Source organism: Erpetoichthys calabaricus, chromosome 13, assembly GCF_900747795.2.
Source record: "Erpetoichthys calabaricus chromosome 13, fErpCal1.3, whole genome shotgun sequence".
NCBI classification, from domain to species: domain Eukaryota; kingdom Metazoa; phylum Chordata; class Cladistia; order Polypteriformes; family Polypteridae; genus Erpetoichthys; species Erpetoichthys calabaricus.
This window is the reverse complement of record NC_041406.2, coordinates 105,228,904-105,253,245: the sequence shown is the minus strand read 5'-3', so window position 1 is coordinate 105,253,245 and position 24,342 is coordinate 105,228,904. Positions and strand designations below refer to the sequence as shown.

General features: G+C 37.5%; 1 protein-coding gene across 1 annotated transcript in view; it reads right to left on the bottom strand.

The window, feature by feature from the left end:
* The window catches only part of galnt1 (UDP-N-acetyl-alpha-D-galactosamine:polypeptide N-acetylgalactosaminyltransferase 1), a 510,424-nt gene extending 489,290 nt beyond the window's left edge, over positions 1 to 21,134 (bottom strand). Inside the window, exon 1 of the mRNA XM_028817413.2 lies at positions 20,540 to 21,134. The gene's annotated coding sequence lies outside the window, so the exon portion shown is untranslated. The remainder of the gene's footprint in view (positions 1 to 20,539) is intronic.
* Between the last annotated feature and the right edge of the window lie 3,208 nt (positions 21,135 to 24,342).

Genomic DNA, 24,342 nt, shown 5'->3' with positions numbered 1-24,342 from the left:
AATTATGAGTTTAAAGTGGACATTTCGAGATTAAAGCCGAAATTTCCACTTGAATCACAAAATAGAGCTTTTCACTGTGACTTTTGTTTTTTTCTCTGTGGCTTAAATATGCTGCTGTACACTCTGATGCTGTTGTCAAGGCGCAAAAAACAAAAAAAAAAAAAAAAAAAAAAAAACAGACAGCACAGAAAATGGTGCTGATGACACTGTGATCTGTAGTGATAGTAGGGAGCAGGTTGAGGAGACCCTGAAGAGGTGGAGATATGCTCTAGAGAGGAGAAGAATAAAGGTCAGTAGGGACAAGACAGAATACATGTGTGTAAATGAGAGGGAGGTCAGTGGAATGGTGAGGATGCAAGGAGTAGAGTTGGTGAAGGTGGACACGTTTAAATACTTGGGATCAACAGTACAGAGTAATGGGAATTGTGGAACAGAGGTGAAAAAGAGAGTGCAGGCAGGGTGGAATGGGTGGAGAAGAGTGACAGAAGTGATTTGTGACAGACGGGTATCAGGAAGAGTGAAAGGGAAGGCCTACAGGATGGTAGTGTGACCAGCTATGTTATATGGGTTGGAGACGGTGGCACTGACCAGAAAGCAGGAGACAGAGCTGGAGGTGGCAAAGTTAAAGATGCTAAGATTTGCACTGGGTGTGATGAGGATGGACAGGATTAGAAATGAATACATCAGAGGGTCAGCTCAAGTTGGACGGTTGGGAGACAAAGTCAGAGAGGTTAGATTGCGTTGGTTTGGACATGTGCAGAGGAGAGATGCTGAGTATATTGTGAGAAGGATGCTAAGGACAGAGCTGCCAGGCAGGAGAAAAAGAGGAAGGCCTAAGAGAGGACACTGTGGCAACCCCTAACGGGAGCAACTGAAAGAAGAAGATAATTTTAAGTTGGAGTATTCATTTAACTAAATTTCATATTCATAAGGCTTTACTTCTTGACGGACGAATAATTTTAGCAGTAAAAACAGTCTGATGAGGAAATGAATTTTTTAATCATAATTTCTTTTGCACAGTTCTATTATAGTCCTCACACTATTACTATTAAAGGAATTCCACATAGAATGTCAGATCAACTGGACAACATATGAAAAAGTGCTGGGTGACAGAACCATACAAAACAGAGCATGGGACTGATGGTATGCTTTTCCATGTAAATGGAAGTGCTTGATGAGTCACTCTTAGTAATAATCTGAAAGTACAGCTTTGAATATTTACCTTAGCTCAGAAGTGTCCAACTCTGATCTTGGTGACCCGCTGTGTTTGCAGGTTTTCCATCCTGACACTTTCTTAATCATTGAAAAGATCCTGCTGTTATTTAACTTCTTTTCCCTTCATTTTAACAGCTTTATTTCTTTAACATTCAGTCCTCCAAATATTTTTTCTTCTTCTAAAGATAGACGAACAAAAATTAAATGTGAGGAGAGCCTACAGATGACTAGGTAAGTTGGGGCCTCAAACTCCAACCAATTTCACTCCAACCAGTTTTTTTTTTAATTAGAAGCTGATTCCTATTAACTAAATCTGTTATTTAATTCAGTGGCTTGTTGGTGCTCTCGTAACTACCACAGAACACATTTCCAAACCTGTTGATCTTCTTTTTTCTAAGAGCACCATCAAAATGTTCTGTTCAACATTACTGAGACCTTCATCTTTCTTTACTTTCAGATATTTTATGATCATCACAGGTTAGCTGATGATCATATGTTTGCTTGTTTTGTATCTCATTAATGTTTGGCTGCTAATTAAGAAAAAAAATAAACAATTAAGGGGGCGGAGTCCTAAACAGCAAGTCAATTAAAATGAATGCAAAGCAAAATTAATTAGTAGTAAAAACTGGTCAATAATTAACAAAATGGTTAAAATAAAAATCTGCAGGATCAGAGTTGGACATTCCCGCCTTATGTATTGCAGGTAACAGTTACCCCTTTTTTTATTGTGCCTACAACTTTACTTGTAAACCCTTAACAATCCTGCTTTTCTACAAATGGTCCAGTTTTAAGTAGGCACTGCAGTTTCATCTTTAAAGAAGCCTGTACAGGGAAAACTATAATCAAGTTTTGTGTCAACGACAGGCTTATTTTGCAACCAGTAACAAATAAGAATTACAGATATTAACAATTCAATATTCCTGTTTTGTGGATATTTCTGTTATAATTAGGGACACTCGTGCATCTTTTTCTTTAAAGAAGCCTGTGCTGTTGTGGTGACACTGCTAGCTAGTTCTGCGTGTTTCTAAGGCATTACTTTTTCATGTTCAAGCCTTTGCCTGGCAAGAAAAGTTACAAGTAATTAATCAACAAGGGCTTGAGCATGTTTAGTTTCACATTTTTAAAACTGAAATATTTCAATCACTGAATTAAACTGTAATTTTATGTCCAGCACAAAGACTGGTAAACCATGTGAAGTATAATCCGGCCATAAGGATACTCCAATCAGGTTTTTAAGGCTGATACCAATCACCAATTTCATGTTATTTCATCAGCTGATTAAGAGTTTTTTTCTTTAACCCTTTAAAAAACTTTTTACACAACTCTCCTGCATAACCAGATGTTCTATGACCTATATAAAAGTGTATTTTTATAATTAAACTATAGACCAAAGGTGTTAGCTGTTCATTTTTTATTAACAAAATGAAATTCTGTAGGCTTACTGTTCAGGGACCATAAAATACTAAAATGAAATTTCCTTAAAATACATACTTGAACTAATAAAATATGTACAAAAATATTTATCAATAATACACATTTAAATTGTATTGTGACAGTTTTTAATATCATATTTTTGACGAGATGGATTACCATGTTCAATTGCAGACGATATTTGCTTAGCCCAAATGTAGGGAAATTCAGTGGCTAACCTGTCACGTTATCAGGTTTGTGGTGATGTGAATAAGAAGAGACACATTCTTATTACATATAACTGGCAAGAGCAGTCATAAAACCTTAATTTGAAAAGCAGCATCCAACACATTTATATTGTTGTTAGTCATCCCCTTTAAACCTTTACAGTACATGCTTAATATTATAGTCATGTGCTGCACATGGGAGTGTGCCATGTTAGCTTGTACTCCCCATTGCGTTAAACTGCATATGGATGTAGCCTAACACTGGAGTCTCTTTTAAAATAATGACACAACATGAATCACTCATTGAGTTCCCATTAAACATTGAAGTCCAACCTGTGCTGCAGATATGGGAGTGTGCAAACTTTGCCAAGAAAACAGGACTAATGTAACCATATTTGACCAGGCAAAACCTAATGAAAGTGGGCCAAATTGATTTAACTGTTTAGAGCACCTAAACAAGCATGAATCAAAAAATCAAAATTTTATAAGGTGCGCTACGTGGAAAATGTCAAACATAGACAGACAGACAGACAGACAGACAGACAGACAGACAGACAGACAGACAGACAGACAGATAGATAGATAATTAATCCCAAGGGGAAATTCACATGTAATTGAATAGACAAGTCTCGGCGTGTAAAAATCCATGCCCACATTGTAAAAGTAAGTGTGTCCAGGGAACGAATCCACATAAAATAAAGTGATAGGAGTGATCAATAAAAAAAGAGAAAAATAAAAGTAGAAAAATAAAGTCGTACACGGAGCTGCTGAAAAGGCTGCCACTCTCAGCGGCGCCTGAGTCATATTATGATGGAGTAAATATAAATTAACCAGCTTTAGCCAGTTTTCAAAATAAATTGAAACAGTGGCACACATCACGTGGCAGGCCTGATCACTTCAACACAGGATACATATCAATGATTAATATCAATTTACCCTTCTATTCTGTCCTATGGGACAGTAATAAATGATGTTAAACCATTTTACTAGAATGACAAATAAAAAAAACCTAATGAAACTGATGCTTATTTCTGTTTTCCAACCAAAACCGAGATAAATCTATAGCAATGGTTGCTCAATATTTTGCTTACATGGTAAAGAACAATTTAAAGCTGCCAAAATACATGGTTAACCATGGCCAAGTCCAGTGACTCAGCACTTCAGTTGAGAACAGCTGCCTCAATCTACATTATTAACTATTCTGTGGGATAAGAAGTAAACCAAAGCAAAAAAAAAAAAAATCAGCTGCCCCTAAGCTTTAGTTGTAACATAAATGGAAAAACTCCAATTTTTACTTTTAGGGACAAATAAATCATATGGGTTGTTATGCATATACTTAGTCTGCAAATAAAAAGTGTTACTGAATATAATAAACACTCAGCTTAAGAGAAAACAATATTATGATGTTTCTTAGGGTTTAAGGGGGTTTTTTTAAACAAGTAAAATATCTTTTTGTTGAAGAATAATTAAAACACTCACTCTGAGCAGTATTTAAACAACAACCCTATTCCAAAAAATCAACTAAATAATTAATTTGTTTCTGGCAGAGGTTTTGCAAGTCATCTTGTCTGCACAGGTGCCTGGAAAGGCTCCTAGACAAGGACTACACACTGCTTGTCCTTTGTCAGTTTCACAAATTTTGATGGCCACAAATGTTTAGTGAAATTTCTTTCAAAGTAAAACTCAAGTTTAACTATGAATTCAATTTTGCAAGAATCAAAATATAAATTTAAAAAATAAGAAGGTTTTAAAGAATATATAAACACTATTGCGCTAAAAAACCTAATGGTGTCACCAATGCTGCCTGGATGGACAATCAAAGGTACTCTCCCCAAGCTTTACAAAGTTCAGAAAACAACATTATTGGATAGTGTTGCTTCGTGCAATGATTGGAAGCTACTGCCCTTTACAGAGTAATAATATCCGTAGCTGAAACTGAAGATAGAAAACAGAGCAATTCATTCTTAAGTCAAGCCACTCACAATATAAACACAGAGGAAAGCTGGTAAATTTTAGTTCAATAAATACATAAAAAGGGAACTCAGAATACTCAGAATAAAAGACTGAGATCTAAAGAGTGAAATTAAGGCTCATGAGAAAAAATGTCTTCAATAAAACAGAAATCCCAGGGCTCGATGCACTGTGTGTAGAGAAGCTGGATAAACCACTTAGAGACTCCAAAACTCATAGTACTACTGATTCCTTACATTCAGGAAAAGTTGCTGACTAAGATTGCTATCCAGCACAATTTTATATATAAAAAAAAAAACCTTAAAAAAACTACCTACTTTATTAAGGCTGTCTATGTTTAGAGAAGCAAGATAATATACTTTGAAATCATTACAGCAGATGTCAATTAGTGTATTCCCATAGACAAATGAATCAATTAGAGTGCACTTCTTTCAGACCAGTCTCCTTAAAGAACAATGATATTAATATTCTGGCAAAGCCTTTAGCAAAATAAACAGGAAAAGTACTCCCATCTGTTCTGGGCAATGTTGTAAAAGCAAAAGGTACTTTTTTGTGTACACGAAATAACCAGTAGATCAAGGCAAAAGGCAATACCTAGTAAATATAAATAGTAAGTAGTCAGGAGCATGTAAAGTTCATAACCGACAGGGCAATACAACCAAGTGTTAAGTTAAAGGGGCTAGAGAAAGAAATCATAGACAAATCAATGTTAAAAATGAAAATAATCCCTCTAGATTCTTTGAACTAACCAGCGCAATGGAGATTCTTTTTTAATCCAACAGAGGATTGCAAAAGAATTTTTGACATTCATTTGAAGGCTCCATCTGCTTCTTTTACAGATGTGTACAGGCTGTAAATACAGTGGAACCTCGGTTCACGAACGTCTCGGTACATGTACAAATTGGTTTACGACCAAAAAGTTAGCCAAACTTTTGCCTAGGTTCACGACCACACATTCGGTATACGAACAAACCAGTTTCCCTTTCAGTTTGCACATGTTCAGTCTCTCCCTGCAGCGAGCAAGAGAGAGAGCACAACACACACACACACACACACAGGCAGCACGAAAAAGACAGAAGCACACACACAGGCAGCGCGAGAGAGACAGACGCACACATAAGGTAGGAAGGCAGTTAAAGAATGCATTGGGCTTGATTTTGTTTTCACTTCTGTTTACAGCGATCGGTTCATAGCGTGCATTGTTGCAATGTAACTTTCTTGGTGGTTTATTAAATTACAGATTTTTTCAAATATTCATTTTTTTCCCTGTGCTTAAAACTCATTAAAAAAAAAAAGTGTTTTTAGCCAGCGGTTGGTAGCGCTATAGCGTGAACTATTGCAGTGTTAGTTTTCTCTGTTGTTCAAGGTTTTCTCAGTGTTATTCAATGTTTTTACATTTAGTTTACTATTACGCTGTGCATTCTATGGTTTAATTAACTATATTTGTGCTTAAAAACTTTAAAACTGTATGTAAATATATATATTTACATATAGTTCGTATGGTCTGGAACGGATTAACTGTATTTACATACAATCCTATGGGGGAAAATTACTTCGGTTCACGACCAAATCGTTTTATGACCAGAGTTTTGGAACGAATTATGGTCGTGAACCGAAGTTCCACTGTACTTCATGGCTTTTGAGCAAAAAAGAAAAAAAAAATTAAAAATGAATAATAATGAAATACACGTATGGTACAAACGAGTGCTAGGCAGTTGTGAAAAAATGCTGTAAACAAAGAATGTTTTCAAAAATGAAACTGTTAATCATTTATTTTCATCAAACAACAAAATGCAGTGAATGAACAAAAGAGAAATCTAAATCAAATCAATATTTGGTGTGACCACCCTTTGCCTTCAAAACAGCATCAATTCTTCTAGGTACACTTGCACGCAGTTGTTGAAGGAACTCAGCTGGTAGGTTGTTCCAAACATCTTGGAGAACTAACCACAGATCTTCTGTGGATGTAGGCTTCCTCACATCCTTCTGTCTCATGTAATCTCAGACACACTCGATGATGTTGAGATCAGGGCTCTGTGGGGCCCATACCATCACTTCCAGGACTTCTTGTTCTTCTTTACGCTGAAGATAGTTCTTAATGACTTTGGCTGTATGTTTGGGGTCGTTGTCCTGCTGCAGAATAAATCTGGGGCCTATATCTGCCCGTATTTCTCAGCATTGAGAACACCATTAATCCTGACCAAATCTCCAACTCCATTTGCAGAAATGCAGCCCCAAACGTTCAAGGAACCTCCACCGTGCTTCACTGTTGCCTGCAGACACTCGTTATTGTACTGCTCTCCAGCCCTTCGACGAACAAACTGCCTTCTGCTACAGCCAAATATTTCAAATTTTGACTCATTAGTCCAGAGCAACTGCTGCCATTTTTCTGCACCCCAGCTCCTATGTTTTCGTGCATACTTGAGTCGCTTGGCCTTGTTTCCACGTTGGAGGTATGGCTTTTTAGCTGCAACTCTTCCATGAAGATCACTTCTGGCCAGACTTCTCCGGACAGTAGATGGGTGTACCTGGGTCCCACTGGTTTCTGCCAGCTCTGAGCTGATGGCACTGATGGACATCTTCCGATTTCGAAGGGTAATAAGCTTGATGTGTCTTTCATCTGCTGCACTAAGTTTCCTTAGCCAACCACTGTGTCTACGATCCTCAACGTTGCCCGTTTCTTTGTGCTTCTTCAAAAGAGCTTTAACAGCACATCTTGAAACCCCAGTCTGCACTGAAATCTTTGTCTGGGAGAGACCTTGCTGATGCAGTATAACTACCTTGTGTCTTGTTGCTGTGCTCAATCTTGCCATGACATGAAACTGTCTTCCACAACCTCACCTTGGCAGCAGAGTTTGGCTGTTCCTCACCCAGTTTTAAGCCTCCTACACAGCTGTTTCTGTTTCAGTTAATGACTGTGTTTCAACCTACGTGTGACATTCATGATCATTAGCACCTGTTTGGTATAATTGGTTGATCATACACCTGACTATAATCCTACAAAATCCTGACATTGTGCAAGTGTACCTATACAAATTGATGCTGGTTTGAAGGCAAAAGGTAGTAACACCAAATATTGATTTGATTTAGATTTTTCTTTTGTTCGCTCACTTTGCATTTTGTAAATTGATAACAATAAACAATTATTATTTATATTTCTGAAAGCATTCTTTGTTTACAGCATTTTTTCCACACCTGCCTAAAACTTTTGCACAGTACTGTATAACGAAGATTTTTTTTTTTAAAGTTCTGAACACTCCGTGGTCTAAGTTTATAACTAGTTTTAATTTCACAAAGACGTTTATCCTGTGGCGATTGGTTATGCGGAAGAAAGAAAAAGGAAGGATAGGAAATGGGGTTTTGGTACGTCTGATAGAGACAGCATGCATGCAATAAAGAAAGCCCACTCAGAAGAACATTCAGAAGAAAATTCTAAATTTTGAGGGAGCAGGAATATCATGAAATTAATGTATTTTGTGTGGTGATCGCTGCCTGCGTCTCCTCTTAGTGCAGAGGAAATCAGTTTAAGAAGTGCGTAGTGATTAACAACTGGGTCGGGGAACACTTAACACAAAGCATTTAATGTGCTACTTTAACTTAAGACGGGGTTTGAGAAAATCTAGTAAATTAAACATTGATTATAGAATGAAGTTTAGTTTTCGACATTCTACTTTAATGACAAATCTTTATATATAATTTGATAGTATCCGTATGTATGGTGTTTGTGTCAATACCCCGTATGTATGACGATGTATGGTGTTCACGTCAATACCTCGACTCAATACAAGTTAGAACCATGCAATGGGACTCTGCCTCTGTAGTTAGAACATAACGTGGCAAACACGGACGCAGTATTGCATGATTGGCTAAGAATGTTTGAATGCTACAGTGACGCCACTGGACGGCCAAGTATAGTAAGTCGGTGTTGGTTCGACAGAGTGTGGTAAAGAAAGTAGAGCTGCAGATGAGGATCTGAGTGAGCGACAAGGGTGTCAGTTTGTAGGAGATCAGTGAGGTTGTGGAGAGCTTTAAATGTTAAGAGCGGTATTTTGTATTGTATTCTGTAGTTAACAGGGAGCCAGTGAAGCTGAGAGAGAATCGGTATAATATGTTTAGTGGATTTAGAACAGCAGGTTATTATCCTGGCAGCAGAATTTTGAAGAAGTTGTAAGCGATGGATACGTTTTTGTGGGATGCCAGATAGAATAGCATTACAGTAATTTATACGTGAGGTGACTCGGGCATTAATCAATACTTCAGTACTGTATTGCGTAAGAACAGAACGAAGTCTAGAAAGGTTTCGGAGATGGAAGAAGGCAGTCCACGAAATGTTACTTATATGGGAGGAATTATTTAATAATAACAATAATAATTAGTAGTAGTGTTATTTAATAATTGCCTTTATTAGTGTTGTGATAAGCTGCCCGGACACAGACAGACGGACACCATGTTAAAGTCCACCACACGTTTATTATACATAATCACAGTCCAATAAAGTGCACAACCCAGTGCCTCAAGCACCAAACTCCCCCAAAGTCCAGGCCTCTCTCAGTTTCTGCCTGCTCTTCAGGCTGCCTCCACTCTCCTGCACACAAACCTTGTCCACTCCTCACCCGACTCCAGTCCTCGTCTGCAGGGAGGCGGCCCCTTTTACAATTACCCGGATGGGCTCCAGGTGATTCCCAACACTCCTTAGACACTCCCCTGTGTGGCGGAAGTGTCGGCTGTGTTCCCGGAAGCCCTCCGGGTGTTCCCAGTCTTCTTCCCCCCAGCACTTCCTGGGGTGGCAGAAGTGTTGGGGTTCCGGGTCCTTCAGGCATGGGAGCACCCCCTGGCGGAGACCACGGGCCCCTACAGGGTTGGGCTTCGAAGCCCTGCACCCGTGGCCCCCAAAGGAACCAGGGCGGTCGCCCCCTCGTGGTCTGGAGGAGGCATGCGCCCTCCTCCTGTCTTCCTGGGTGTCGCGGCTGGGGGTGGCCACAGTGTATAAATGGATATACATAATTACATTTAAACGATTCGCCAAAATCTGTTGTATGTAAACGATACTGTTTTAAACGTTATTGTTTTTTCATCAGAAAACCCAGTTTCCACGTCTACGTGTATTAGTTTAAATGGCACTTTTACCACTCGCAATAGGGCAGACGCGCTGACGTATCGTGTTGACTGGGCAACACAGTGAATGCGGTGTCTATCTATATATGTCTATGATTTGTTCGCTTTCCGGCGTAGTGTAAGTAAAGTAAATTCATCACACTGTAGAATACTGTGGTGCGTATTCCATACGTAATACCATATAACACATTATAATTCTCCTGCTTTAAGCGAATATACCCATGCCACTGTTGAATAAGAATAAAGAAAACCTTCCATTTTGTATTTTGAGTAGGGCACAGCAAAAATCTAAAAGTGTGTAATTGACATTTAGCATGCACAACAGCTTGTTTATTTGTGTGAGCAGTTCAAAAGAATCTGACTTTACCAGGAATATGTATTTTTCGCAACTTGTTCTTCCTGTAAAATGAAGAAGTTTATCTCTGTATTCTGTAACTGCCGTATAAATTTAACTTTTAGGCTCTCGCATCAATCCTCTGTACTTCTGCAAAAGTGTGAAGCTTTGCACGCAACCAGCTGATATATAAGAGCTGAAACATCTACTGGGGGGGGCATTGCAATGCTACTGACACTCCAGTCTAGGTATGCAATAAAGAACAATAATAAAAGAAAGTTTTTGAACATTCTCTTCTGGTGTGAGACCCTGACTCCTTCCATAATCACGGGTTAGTGATTCTCTTCTTCCACACCACCGAATAAAAGACGTTCTATTCCACGGTCCACTTCAGATGCCAGAGAAAAGTCTATTTCAAGGGCGTCTCAAACGCCACAGAAGACACAATCCAAAGTGGACGAACTTACAATAAAATGTGAATTAGAAAACTGTTTGTTCTATTTCTATGTTCTGTTTCTTTCATTTGGGAAATTCACCAGTTATGGATTGAGAATTAAGTGGTAATGTCGTCTTTAATCTCGACATAAACATTGAGATTAAAGTGGAAATGTCGAGAATAAAGTCAACATGTCGACTTTATTTGACAGCTTGTTTTTTTTTTCTTCACTGTGTCCTTATTTTTTCTTCTTCACCGTGGCCCTAATACGCTTCCGTAGGGCTATACCACAAATAGCATTATAAATGCAAGTTGCAGTTTTATTATTTATGTATATAGCTTAGCTTGAAGCAAGGTCCATATTAATGCAATTTGCCTCAATGGTGGTTCAGTTGGTAAAGATGTCATCACCAAGTTGCACTTGTTTTATTTTATTGTTATTTGGTGAATACTATGTAATGCACCTGGGCTTGAAGTTTTGAAGTAATATTATTATTACTGGAAGTTGCACTATTATTTATTTTATTGTTATTGTTTATTAGTTTAAATATTATGCAGTTTAATGATGGTAAAGTTGTTTAAAAAGTCACTTTAACATGTCAGTGGACAGAGATTGTTAACATTAACAGAAAGTGTAGTTGGTTTACAAAAAATATTTACTATGTTCAGTGCAATACAACTTTTGACAAGCACCTCTGGATATTTTACTAAGCCTAAATTCCTCTTTGGATGGTTGAAAATACTGTATGTTGTCAATTTTAGTTTAAGTTGCTTGCAAAATCTGTTCAATAAAAAGGTTCTATATTTTGACTGCAACTGTCATGCAGTGCGATTTCTTCTCTTCATTGGTGCCAACCCCTTGAAAACTATCACTTTATGGGGTCATGCAAACCTGTATTAATACTTGTGTGCACATTAGAATATTTTTTGTACAATGTACAATTCTCATGACAGTGGAATAGGTCATTCTTAGCCAGTCTACTGCATTAATTGCCAAGGAAAATGTGGTTGACATCCACATTTATATAATTTATACAATTTTGAAAAATACCGTGATATAGAATTTTGGTCATACCGCCCAGCACTAGTACAAACATACACCCACAATATTTAATCTTGAATTAAAAATACTCAAATATATTCTTATTTTCAATATAAATATTTAAATCTTATTTTGGCTAATCTAACAGCCCTATTCTTCAGTATCCCCCAAAATATAATCTATCTCGCTGCCACTATCACATGATAAATTGCTTTGTACTCCCTGTGGCAGCAAAAGCTGTTCAAATAACCACCAACCAGACAATCAACTGGTAATGCAGCTGCTGTTCACACCATGACAAAAAAACTCAGGTATGACAATGTCTGTAGAGCCTACATATTAACTGGGGTGGACAAAATCGGTAGTCTGGACATCCAGGACTACAAGTTTTTAATTCTGGACAACCATACCACAGACTCAAAGCCTGGCAGGCAACCAGAAGTTCCATGCAACATTTTCCTAATCAAATGGATAAAACTTTGGTGTTGCTTTTAAAGATAGCTGCTTATAGTATGTCAGACTGTCATAACCACCATTTAAAGCAGTGGTCGGCGAACCAGGGTAAATTACCCCAAATGGGGTAAAAACAAAAATCTCGGGGTAACAGAGACTCATTTAACCTAAATAAAAATTATGTACATTATAAAAAATTAAATGAAATGTGAAAACATTATTTTATTAATTTAAACTTCTACACAACCGCTGAAACTAGCTCAGTACAGTCATCCCTCGCAGCGCGGTGCCGGCGTACACATATGCTACATTTGCGTATTCTGGCGTCCGATTTTATAACTGCATGAACAGCGTATGGGAGCATAGCGAGGTGTTCGAGTACTGATATGGTCACACATGTTGCCGATATATGTGATTCTAACCTAGTCGTTTTGCACACCTATATAATATTTGTGGTTAAAATTTTGACGAGCAAGGTAACAATGTTTTATTAACAAAAGCTAAACTATTAATAAGTGAAAAGACCTTAATTTAACCGACGTATGTTCAACAATAACCACGGATGATTTTTACCTTTCAGACGGCTTCAATTAAGAAGAGAGTATACCATGAAGAGTTCCTCAATTATGGGTTCACACAAATAGAAGACAAGGGAATAATGAAACCACAGTGTGTTGTATGTTTGAAAGTACTCACTGCAGAATCTTTCAAAAAGAGTCAGTTAAAGAAGCACTTGGATAATTTACATTTACATCTATCTTCCAAACCGCGGGAATATTTTGTAAATTTAGAAACGTCTGCCAAAAGACAAAGACTGGACAGCAACTTCAGAGGCACATTCGATCAACGTTCAGCAGCAAAGGCTAGCTTTGAAGTAGCCTGGTTGATTGCTCGAAACAAGAAACCACATACAATTGGTCAGGAATTAATTAAACCAGTAGCTTTGAAAATGGCAGAGATCATGTGTGGTCAGAAAGAGGCCGTGAAACTGAATTCAGTACCCTTGTCTGCAAAAGTAGTAAAAGAAAGAATTTCTATTTTAGAAAAAAATGTGAGGGAGCAAGTTATTTCTTCAATAAAAGCGAGTAAATATTTTGCTATTCAGCTTGATGAAACTACAGATGTCAGTAACAATGCACAGCTAATGGTATATATTCGCTACAAAGGTACACATGCAATTGAAGAGGAATTGTTGTTTTGTTCCCGTCTCGAATTGAGATCATGTGGTATTGATGTCTTTAATAAGGTGAATGAATATTTTAATACTCCAAGCATTCATTTGAAGTGGAAAGACTGCATTGCAGTGACTGTTGATGGAGCGCCACCTATGTTGGGTAATCTTAATGGTTTTTCGGCTTTGGTGAAAAGTAATAATCCAGAAATTGAAATTACTCACTGTATGATCCATCGCCAAGCACTTCTTGTTAAGCATTTGGAACCTGTACTGGAAACCGTCATGCATGACGTTATTAAGGTCATTAATTTTGTCAAACAACATGCACTTAACACGCGCCTATTTCATGAATTATGTGAAGATGGTGAGGCTGAATATACAGACCTACTCTACCACACAGAAGTAAGATGGCTTTCTCATGGGAATGTTTTGAATCAAGTGTGAGCTTTGAAAACTGAACTTGAAATTTCCCTCACTGATCAAAAGCATATTCTTGCAGACAAGTTCACAAACACCTCGTAGGTTGCACATCTTGCATATTTAACTGACATTTTTGAGCATGTGAATGCACTGAACAAAGAATTGCAGGGAAAAAATATCAATATAATTTCAGCCAGAGAAAAGATATCAGCGTTTGGATCAAAGCTTCTATATTGGAGACAGAAAATACAAGGGAATAAGATAGCTGCATTTCCAAAGTTAGCTTTGTTTTTGGAAGATTCTGAAAATATTACTTTTGATGATATCAAAGATACAGTTATAAGACATCTTACAAAACTCAGAGTGGTTCTCAAATTATTTTCCTGATTTTGATTTAAGTACTATAAGTTGGGTTGTTGATCCTTTTAAATGTGAAATAGTTGAAATACCAGAAGAACCTCAAGGACTGGCAGAGGCAATTCTTGAACTTCGATCCAATAATGAAGCGCGTATTGAATTTTAGAATAAAATCAGTGTCATCTTTTTGGATGACAACTGCTGCAAAAGCTTTCAATATTGCACATGAAGAGGCGGTCAAAAGCTTTTTGCCTTTCGCAACAACTTATCTTTGCAAACAAGGGTTTTCCACATTAATGAATATTAAAACAAAGCAAAGAAATCATCTGAATTGCGAAAACGATATTCAAATTGCGCTTACCTCCAAATCTCCCAATTTTGATCTTGATTTTGAGATATCATTTCTCAAAATGTGTGTGAATTGCACTTTTTTTGTTCACTACCTTGTTTTGTTTATTTTGTTACTTATTAAATATTTTGTTAATTTACACTTTTAACAGAGAGTTCTTTTTTTGATATTTAATTTATTTACATTATTTATTCTTTAGTACTTCATATCGGTGCAATAAAATATTTTAATTTTGAACAGATTTTGATTTTCCCCCTTTCAAATCCCAGGGGTAATGTTAGAAAAACCAAACAAATATTGGGGTAATGGCTAAAAAAGTTTGCCGACCCCTGATCTAAAGCTTCATTTATACTTGGCATTTCTGTGATGATTGCAAGAGTTGCCCAGAAAAAATGATGTAAAACGCAGGCACACACACATTGATTAAATACTGTATATAGGGTATTCTACAAGTTGCAATGACTGCAGAGAGGGTTCAGTATCAAAACTATGACAGAGAATGTACCAGACTGTATTCAGAGAGCATCAAGAAATCAAGTGGCCCTTTCTTTTCTGGCAAAAGTAATTTTACGATTGAGATGGTGAGAAAGCACAATAGCATCAGACTGCTTACTCTTCGGCCTGCAATATCTAACAAATGTTGAAGCAGTGCAGTGTCATTTATGAAACATAAAACTTCAAAATAAATTTTAGTCACAGTTTACAGCCCTATATTAATGATACTAAATTGCCAATTTCACAGTTCTGATAAAGTTTAATGTTATTTTGAATATTTTGCAAAATGTTCTTATTTGTTTATCGCATGCCTTTTGATTTCAGTTAGCAGGGCAAAAAGAAAAATGCAGAAAGCCAGCAAAGAGCTGCAGACAGGAGCAAATGGTCAAGGAATAACATAAAAAGCTATACTAATCTAAATTTATTCCATTTCACACACCACTCCACCCCCAAAGCAGGATTTTAATGTAAAGAAAAACCATTGTCGCAGTTACCTTTTTTCCATTTTATCTTATTGTTTTAGACACAGCGTCTCAAGTCAGCAACCAAACAAGTCACAGGCTGCAAGTGAAGCCATGTTTTGACTGAGGTAGCTAAAATGAGCATTGATGACATTGATCGCATACTTTAACTTTGTATATTTTTAATATGTGCAAGTTAGAAAATCTGTAAAAGATTCTGCCCAACTTTTCTAAGCTAACATCAATTACTATGGATGAATCTATACTTTTTAGTAATGATAATAATGGCAATCTTATTTAAAACAGTTCACCACTAGATGACCTAACGTAACTCTGGGAGTGAACTGTAAAATCAAAATGGAATTCAAAACATTTGTTTGATTGAACTGTAACTCATTCTTTATAATGTAATTGATTAAATTAAGTTTTAAAGTAAAATTTCTAAAAAGAAAAAAATAATTTTCCGGCAGCACTTCCAGGTGTGGCGGAAGTGCTGCATGGGAACCGAGATCCTCTTCTGGCAACACTTCCAGGTGTGGCGGAAGTGCTGCAGGCTCCGGAGCTGTCCAGGCGCCCCCTATCGGTGGCCAAGGGCCCCAGCAGGGTTGAGCTTCCAAGCTCCAAACCCCAATACCATCCGGGGGGGGCTGCCCTCTCATGTTCCAGTGGAGGTACTGCTGTTGACGTCCTCTCCCCCAGTCCTCTCATCGGAAGGGGGTCCCGACCAGGAAAGGCCCCCAGCCATCTGCCGCAAGACCTCTTAAAAGTTTAACCAAGGTTGAAAAAACAATTTCCCTCTCTAGAAACAGTCTTCCCACATTAAATATCAGCAATGGATTCTAGCCATTTTCCTGTTCTCAGTTTAATTATTTCTTCCATTCCCACAGTCCAATAATCTGACTCTTGCTGTCAACATTTACAAAACTCCTCTCTGTGAATTCTTGCCTCTATTTCTGCTACAGTAGTAATATTACTTTATACATGTTTGTCAGTTTTAATTGTTTTTAGTAATTTTGTCTTCTCTATTAAAAAGCTGGTGATATATATTTTGTTCACACCACTATTCATCATTGGACTAACTGAATAATTTGGGAGAAAAGCTAAGAGGCTGCCTTCATTAGCAAGCGACAGAGTGACACAACAGGTAATGCTGCTTCCACACAGACCCAAAATTTTGGATTCCTATACTACTACTGAATGTTGTCCGTGTAGAATTTATATGTTCACCCTATGTCTTTTATTCCAGGTTTTCCTCTCACAATTCCTGCGGCCTGTTTATTAGGCAAACTGGTGATCCCAAATTGACACTGTGTGACTTTAAATTAACTGAGTGTGTGGATTAAGTGGGCTTGACAATATAGTAATAGTAGGTGCTATGTTATGCTTCCTTCATTATTCCCTATGGTATGTGAAAGAGATCTGCAAGCCATCTTTTGTGAAAAACAAGTAAATAGAGTTTATATGTTAAGATCATTACTGTCTCATTTACAGAGTACAATAAAATTCCTACTTGCCTGTGCTAATTGACATGCAACATGTCACAACTCTACTGCACCATAACTATTGGGTATAAATACTTTACTTCAAAACTTCTGCATTCCTTAATTGAAAAATCTCAGAGAACAGTTTACAGCATTATCTACCAATAAGAGATATATTAATTTAGTAGCTTTCAGAAAATTATTATAAAATAACAGTAACAAAAGATAAAGCTGAAAAAGTAAAAGTAAATCCAAGTATTAGAACGCTTCTTGTATACAATATGCATAGGCCATTCAGAAAAAATACACACACACAGATTATATATTAGTATATTACTTGAGGACTCTATAAAAATATAAACATGTAGAGATTTACATATTTTTCACACCTAAATATTTTCCTTTTCAGACAGCAAGATAAAATTAACACTGCAGGCAGCCTGGCCTTATGGGTACCGCATTGTACTGTAAACACAGGGTTGGTACATGGGCAAGTCATTTCAACTGCCTGAGCTCACACCACAGAAGGTATTAAAAAACTGCAGTATGTGCTTGTGATTTTTAAGTTGCCTCAGAAAAATACATTTACATGCAGATATGTATTTTTCTCAGTGAAACAAAAATGCTCAAGAAGAAAAAAAAAAGAGCCAGCAAATTACAATGCTAAACTAGTAAGATCACCCACATAGCAAAGAGGTTAAAGCATTGGACTTTAAAGCACAAGAGTGTCAGAATAACTACCACCACTGGTTCTCTACTTAACCAGTCACAGCTTCAGTTGCAGAAATATATAAACAAATGTGAAATCTGCACATTTGGACAGTAGTTTTGGTGCAATTCATTAATACATAAATATTCATCCAATCATTTACTGAACTTAATCCCAAAGCACAACTGTACATTTTTTTGCATGAACCGTAAATAAGCACTCAAACCAAGATGCTTAGTGCTTGCTTAATTTTTAATTTAATTTGCTTAATTCTTCCATCTTAACATCAGTCATTAGTCAATGACTGTGTATTTATACATTGTCAATCATTTAAAAATGTGCTTTGAGAAAGATTTGTAAATACTGTAAAAGGAGTGATGCAAAACATTGACTCAACCATAACACAGAACACTGAACAGAATTTAGACATGACAGGCACAGATCTGTACACATTCTAGACGTACGTTTGTCAATATGGAGTTACAGGGAGACTGAAACAGTATTTTTGGTAATGGCGCTGTAAGAGGAACACTCACAATTCATTTCAGAACTCGCAATACAAAGTGATCAAACTAAAAGTACATTTGTGGGAAAAGGAGTACTGCTCTAAGGAAATCCATGTCAAAGCAACAACTACAGTATATGGAAATTCCACAGTTGCACAGACAGCATTTATACAAAAACTTACTAAAAAAATATAACTACTAGATCCAGATTCCAGTCTTTATAAAACCTTGCAAACCTCTTCATTGTCCTAACATGTACCTTTCCAAAGAAATATTAAACTTAGACAGAATTCCTACTGGGACAGTTGTGTAATTGATGATATTGATACTTTTGTTACGTCTAAAAGTTTATAATATGAGAAAAACTCAGTAGTAATGGTGGATTTGTTACTATTCACGTCCTGTTAGTTTAATAAAGCAATTTAATAAGTCTTTAAAGATGATGGGTACCACTGCACATTGTGGAGAGTAAAAGGGACATGATGCTTAATGCATATATTATACTTATGAGATCTCATTTGAAATACTGTGTACAATTTTAATCTCAAAATTATAAACAAAACTTTTCAATGGCCGAGAAAGTCCAAAAAAGACCTACTAGACTCGGTTTCAGGACTGTGGGGTGTAAACTACAAGGAAGGATTGGAGGCAATTAAACTTCTCGGTTTAAGCAAATTAAATTTTAGAAAAGGGTGTTTAAAATTATAGAGGAAATGGGTAGTGTGCATGTCAGCTGTTACTTTAAAATGATTTTTCCAGCTGATATTACACAATTTACTATTTAGAATATGCTATCATTAGAAAGTAGTTATTCACACAGAGAACAATGGATACATACTGAAAGTTACCTGACACGTTATTAAAAATTAACACATTGGGGATTTTCAAATCTTGACTTAACAACATTTTAAAGAGTAAGGCCAACAAAGAGCAACAAGCTGCCTGAAATTGAAAGGCCTTTTCTTGTAAAAAAAATTTCTTAAGGTGTTACTAGCCACTAAAATAAACAGGCAAAGTGCCACACCAAAATCTAAAAACAATGTATAAAAAACAAATCATGACAAACCCCAGACTGATTAAAAAAAACAGACCACTACAAAAAGTGCTGAACATTAAGTGAGCAGAGGATGTATAGCCACTGTAAGCAGGGAGAAGTAGAGACAAACTTCCTCTAATCATTCCTCAAATAGCAAGAAATTAAGCCCAAGCACCACCTACATTTTAATTTCTTTTCTCAAGATAGGTTGACCCAGAGTTTATATTACAAAGAGCAACTAAAATAATAGTTGAAAATAGTGATGCCTGTGACCTCTCATCCCAGCATTTATTTATTTGCCTGCTGAAGACTGAAGTTGAGTATGGGTGTCTTCATACACTTGGGATGTCACTGCTACTCAAAAGGACACGGCTACTTTTTTTCCCCATCTCTTTTAATGAATAACCGTTTTTGTAACTTGATCATTAACAACGTGGCAAAGCAACATTTTGTTATACCAATAATGACACCTTCAATTTGAGAGGGATGGCACTTTTAACAATTTTTTTAAATATATTAATAAAGCATGAAAAATCAAATATACACACACACTTCCCAAGGTGAACGTGTTTTACAAGTACAACGTCTGTAGCACAGCTGCTCAACAACCTTTACCAAAACTGGAGCATAGGCCGAATCTGACCGAGTATTAGTGGGGACAGAACCGTTAGAATTGTGGCTTAAAGTAAAATGCCTTAGTCACTAGGCCATACTGCGTTAAAAATTAACTTCACCAACGCAAAGCACGTTCAAGAAACATTACAAAACAACTTTCAGATAATGCACACAATTAATGGTGACAATGGTCGATGCACAATGCCAAAGCACTTAAAAGAAACTGCACAACTTGCATCACATACTGTATGAGTCAGTACAGTGAAATACATTAAATAAAAGAAAGGTTAAGGGAATGTCCAATTTTCAGGCTATATGGAAGTTGTATGGACATTCCATTTAGTTTAGTGCAGTCCAGTCCATTCATGTACAGCATGTGACAATCATCAATGTTCTTATGGGTATTTAGTGCAAGCCTCCAGGGGCATCCGCTTGCAAACACCGCCTTCTACCCGCATAAAAGTGCACCTCAATGGCCTTTTCAATGAATTACCTGCTGCAATGCACATTTCACTCAACCTCAGATTCCAAAGAACACTCCAGTCACAGACAAGCGGGAAAGATTTAATCAGTTAACTGAATAGCACCGATTGTCGAGTAGTTTCTATGCAAGGGCTGGAAACACGTGCCAGTCGGTCCGGGCGCCTAATTTCTGCCATATAGGCGAGTCATGAAGTGACTTCATTCTACTCTGTACTTAGGAAAAGCTGACGTGGGGACAGTGAGCACTTACCTCCACTCCCGCAGAGCCGACATGAGGACGAACCCCGTAATATTTCCGCCTTTTGGTCGTTAAGCTCCCGTTTCCTTTCTCTATCTGGATCCCAGTGTAAAACAAGTCGCAAACGCGCGTCCAGGGCTAATCCGTTACTCCCGGGTCTTCAATAAAAGAACAAGTATATCAAGCAAACTCCCGCACAGGTATATATCCAGTGAGTGGCTAGCTTCGGGACAGGGCAAGGTGGGGGGAGTGGGGGTAGCCCCCCGACTGGCTACTTTCTCGCACACCAGACCGATGAAAGTACAGAGTGTTATTGTAAGGATTCTAAATCCGCTTGGGAGCCGAGCGGCTAGGCGCTGAACAACCGCAGTGAAACAGAGCCTCTTGTTTTAAATACAGCCCATCCCACTAAGTGTTGCCGATTAATGCTGCGTACTCTGTCCAGTTCGGTGGGTCCTGCCGCCCCGGCCTGGCCCTCCTCCGCCCAGCCGGACCCTACCGGTGAAGCTCTTCCAAACAGTGATGCTGACGCTGCTGGAGCGGCACTGACTCTTCTCTCCCCAGTGTATGTGTGTGTGCGTGCGCGTCTCTCTCTCGGTCGCTCGCTCATACATCGGCCCACCCCCTCTGCTAGCGTCAACCAACCCGGAAGCGCAAAGGCCTCCCGCCACTACGACACCAGTAGACGGCAGTGCGCCACCGACATCAACCTTAAAGTCAGAGCGGTATTCATTGTGGACCACCATCTTGAAACAGTCGTAAAATTATTGTTTTATACTGCAATAGTTTATTTTAAATGAAATTCCAAAGAGCTATGCTTTCCTAAAATTGTTACTTTTTGAAATATTTAAAATCATATGGAATATTTTGTTTCAGTTTATCATAAGCTTGTTTAATCTTTAATTTTTGAATTTCAAAGGCAAGTTTTATTTATTCATTCATTCGTTTCAGATCCGATTCAAGCAGTCAAGGGAGCAAGTCAAAAGCCAGCAAATCAATCACCGAGATTACTCATACACTCACCTACACTATGCAAATTTAGCACAACTAGTTAACCTAACATGGTTATCTTTGTGGGAGAAAACAAAAACACACACACGCATACACTATTGTTCAAAAGATTGGGGTCACCCAAAAATGCTCATGTTTTTGATAGAATTGATACCTTTTATTATCAAGGTACAATTAAACTGATTTCAAAATATAGTCTGCACAGTTTTTCCTCTGGCTCTGCTTCAAACTGCTCACTTGGGGTCAGTGACAACTCAATCTGCCACAGTTTTTCCCAGTTTCAAGAGCTGGAAGCTCCACCAGTGTTCATGCTCCCAGGCCAATGAACCTTAGCAGATGAAGAAGTGGTCGTGGAGAGGTAGCAGTCTCTCATCAGTCTTCCCACATGTACTGCTGCTGCAAATTGCATTCCACATCCTGGATCTCAAACTCGAGATTCTCCAGCAATACCTCAGAGGAGTCAAGCAGGAACATTTTAGGTTTTTGCGGCTCTCGGTGCTTTGCTAAGTTGGAATGTCGGTCTTCTTTTTGTCCTAGTCTTTACATAAAATGACAGATTGGATTTGTTTGCTCTTAACATGACTCTTTTAGGTCACTCTCAATCCTGAAAAGGACTTGCCACACTAGATGGAATTCTGTTTGCAACATTGCAGGATTGCTATTATTATAGGTACACCTGGCGCTTGCTTTAAAGCTGCTGATTTTTTTCATGATGGAGTACCAGCTCCAGTTCAATGGCTGATGCAATGTATCAGTGTTGCTACAGTACAATAGCTTCATATAATAGATTTAATACAACAGCATCATGTACTGTAGCTCTATGCACTGTCCTAATTTAGGATGTAGATGGACTCTGGAAAGAAGCTCCTCCTCAGTCTCTCTCAGCTGGACTTTAGGCAGCAATAGCATTTTCACTGACTTTGTCCAAGCATATTGACACTTTGGTGAAGCAGGCATTTCTATACCAACACATGTAGACAGTTCTATACCAATACATAAACCAGAATGTGTGTATTGTTTCTTTGTTTGTACAGTATGCAAATTCACACTGTTGAGTCTCTGTCAAAGTTTGCAGTGGTACCCCTTTTGTACAGGGGGAGACCACAGGCTATTTCAGTTCCAAAATTATTAATTTGGGGAACTTTATTTAGTGTTGGCACCTGTGCTTTATTATGGAGTTGCCCCCAGGAGGCATTTTTGTGATTTGGCATATGTACAGTATGCAAAGTTTCTCCCTACATTTTTTGGGGGACCAAAATACCCCTGATGAATTACTTAGTCATTGCACCTGCACTTTATTCTACCCCAGGGAGCACTGGGTAGCCCTAACACTGTACATACAATACAGTATATTGTATAATTGTCTGTGTGTGAGCTTATTAGGTTGCATTTGTTGTGTATTCCTACTGGTGTTTCAGTATTGTTTTGTGCTTTACTTGCATGTCATTTTGTTTGATTTTCTGTGTTTTGTTTGTAACAAATATGTAGCATGTTGAGCTCATCAATGGAAAGGTGCTTTCTAAAAATTAAAAAGCATTAACACAGATTTATTGCACTTTTGAGATCAATGCTCTTTTTTATTATCTTCTATTTGAATAAAAGTCTCTTGTAATGAAGAGAATTTCTGATAAGCAGACTTTGGTGTACATGACAATATATGAATTACCATCTGTCAATCACAACTGTGTTCATTCACTAGTGACCAGCAAATAATTCAGCTGAAAATGAAATAACATATACAAGTCCAGGGATATGCAAAACAATTCAAATCTGCATTGATATTTTGAAAGAAGTCAAAACTCACTCTCTCAAGTTCTTTGGAATGCAGAAATGAGGAAAATCAGTTTGAGAATTGGGTCTAATTTTCAATCAGACCTGGAGTGTTTGTTGATTGCTAGATGGGCTGCAACATAAAAATTTGCTGCAACTGCTTTAGATGAATTTTAATTGTAGCATATAAAGAAATGAAATGGATGGTGCTCAGAATATTTTACTATTTTTAATCTGGATAGCAATATAAATACAAATTTACCTAACCTTAGTATAGTTTTTACACCATCTGTAGGCGTATTCTGTTGGCACGCCTGTAGCTGTGAAGTATGAGTAAACCAGAATCTGAGGATAGTTCATTGTGTCTCAGAGCACAAGAGTGCCACACATCACAGAACTGAGGAGCCTTCCAATGTAATAAAAAAGCAGAACTGCATACAATTTACTTAATAATCCTGCTCGCAAAAATACCTGCAACAGAAAACAAATAAATATCATGGGTTACACGTGTTTTCTTACATAAAACAAATGCTTTAGGCTATAGCATAATGTTCATTCAGACAACAGTCACAATTTAGTGAATATGTAAATTGAAAGTGGCAAGAAATTCAGAAAGTCAAATACTTAATCACAGTTGCTAAATGCTCCCGGGGAAAAGCTTTGTTTTTTTTTTTAATTACTAATTTTTTTTTGTCTTTAATTGCATGGAAACTGCATTCCAATATCTGTTTAATGCAGGCAAAATCAATGGGATTGTTAACACTGCTTTCCTACACAGTGGAGTAGCAAGGTAATACAAAAGACTTTGCTGTTTTGTAAATGCTGTTTTGAAATAAACATACACTATTTAAGGTTAAAAATATAAAACTGGTCTATTGAATCATTTAGTATACAGAATTTGATATCAATGAGTTGTGCCAATCAATATAAGAGGCCAGTATGTGAACCAAGAAGTCTGAAATTTGCAGTTCAGAAGAGCTTTCACTGGGAGACCATTGCTGAACATCAAAGAAAACATTAAAATAAAATACATG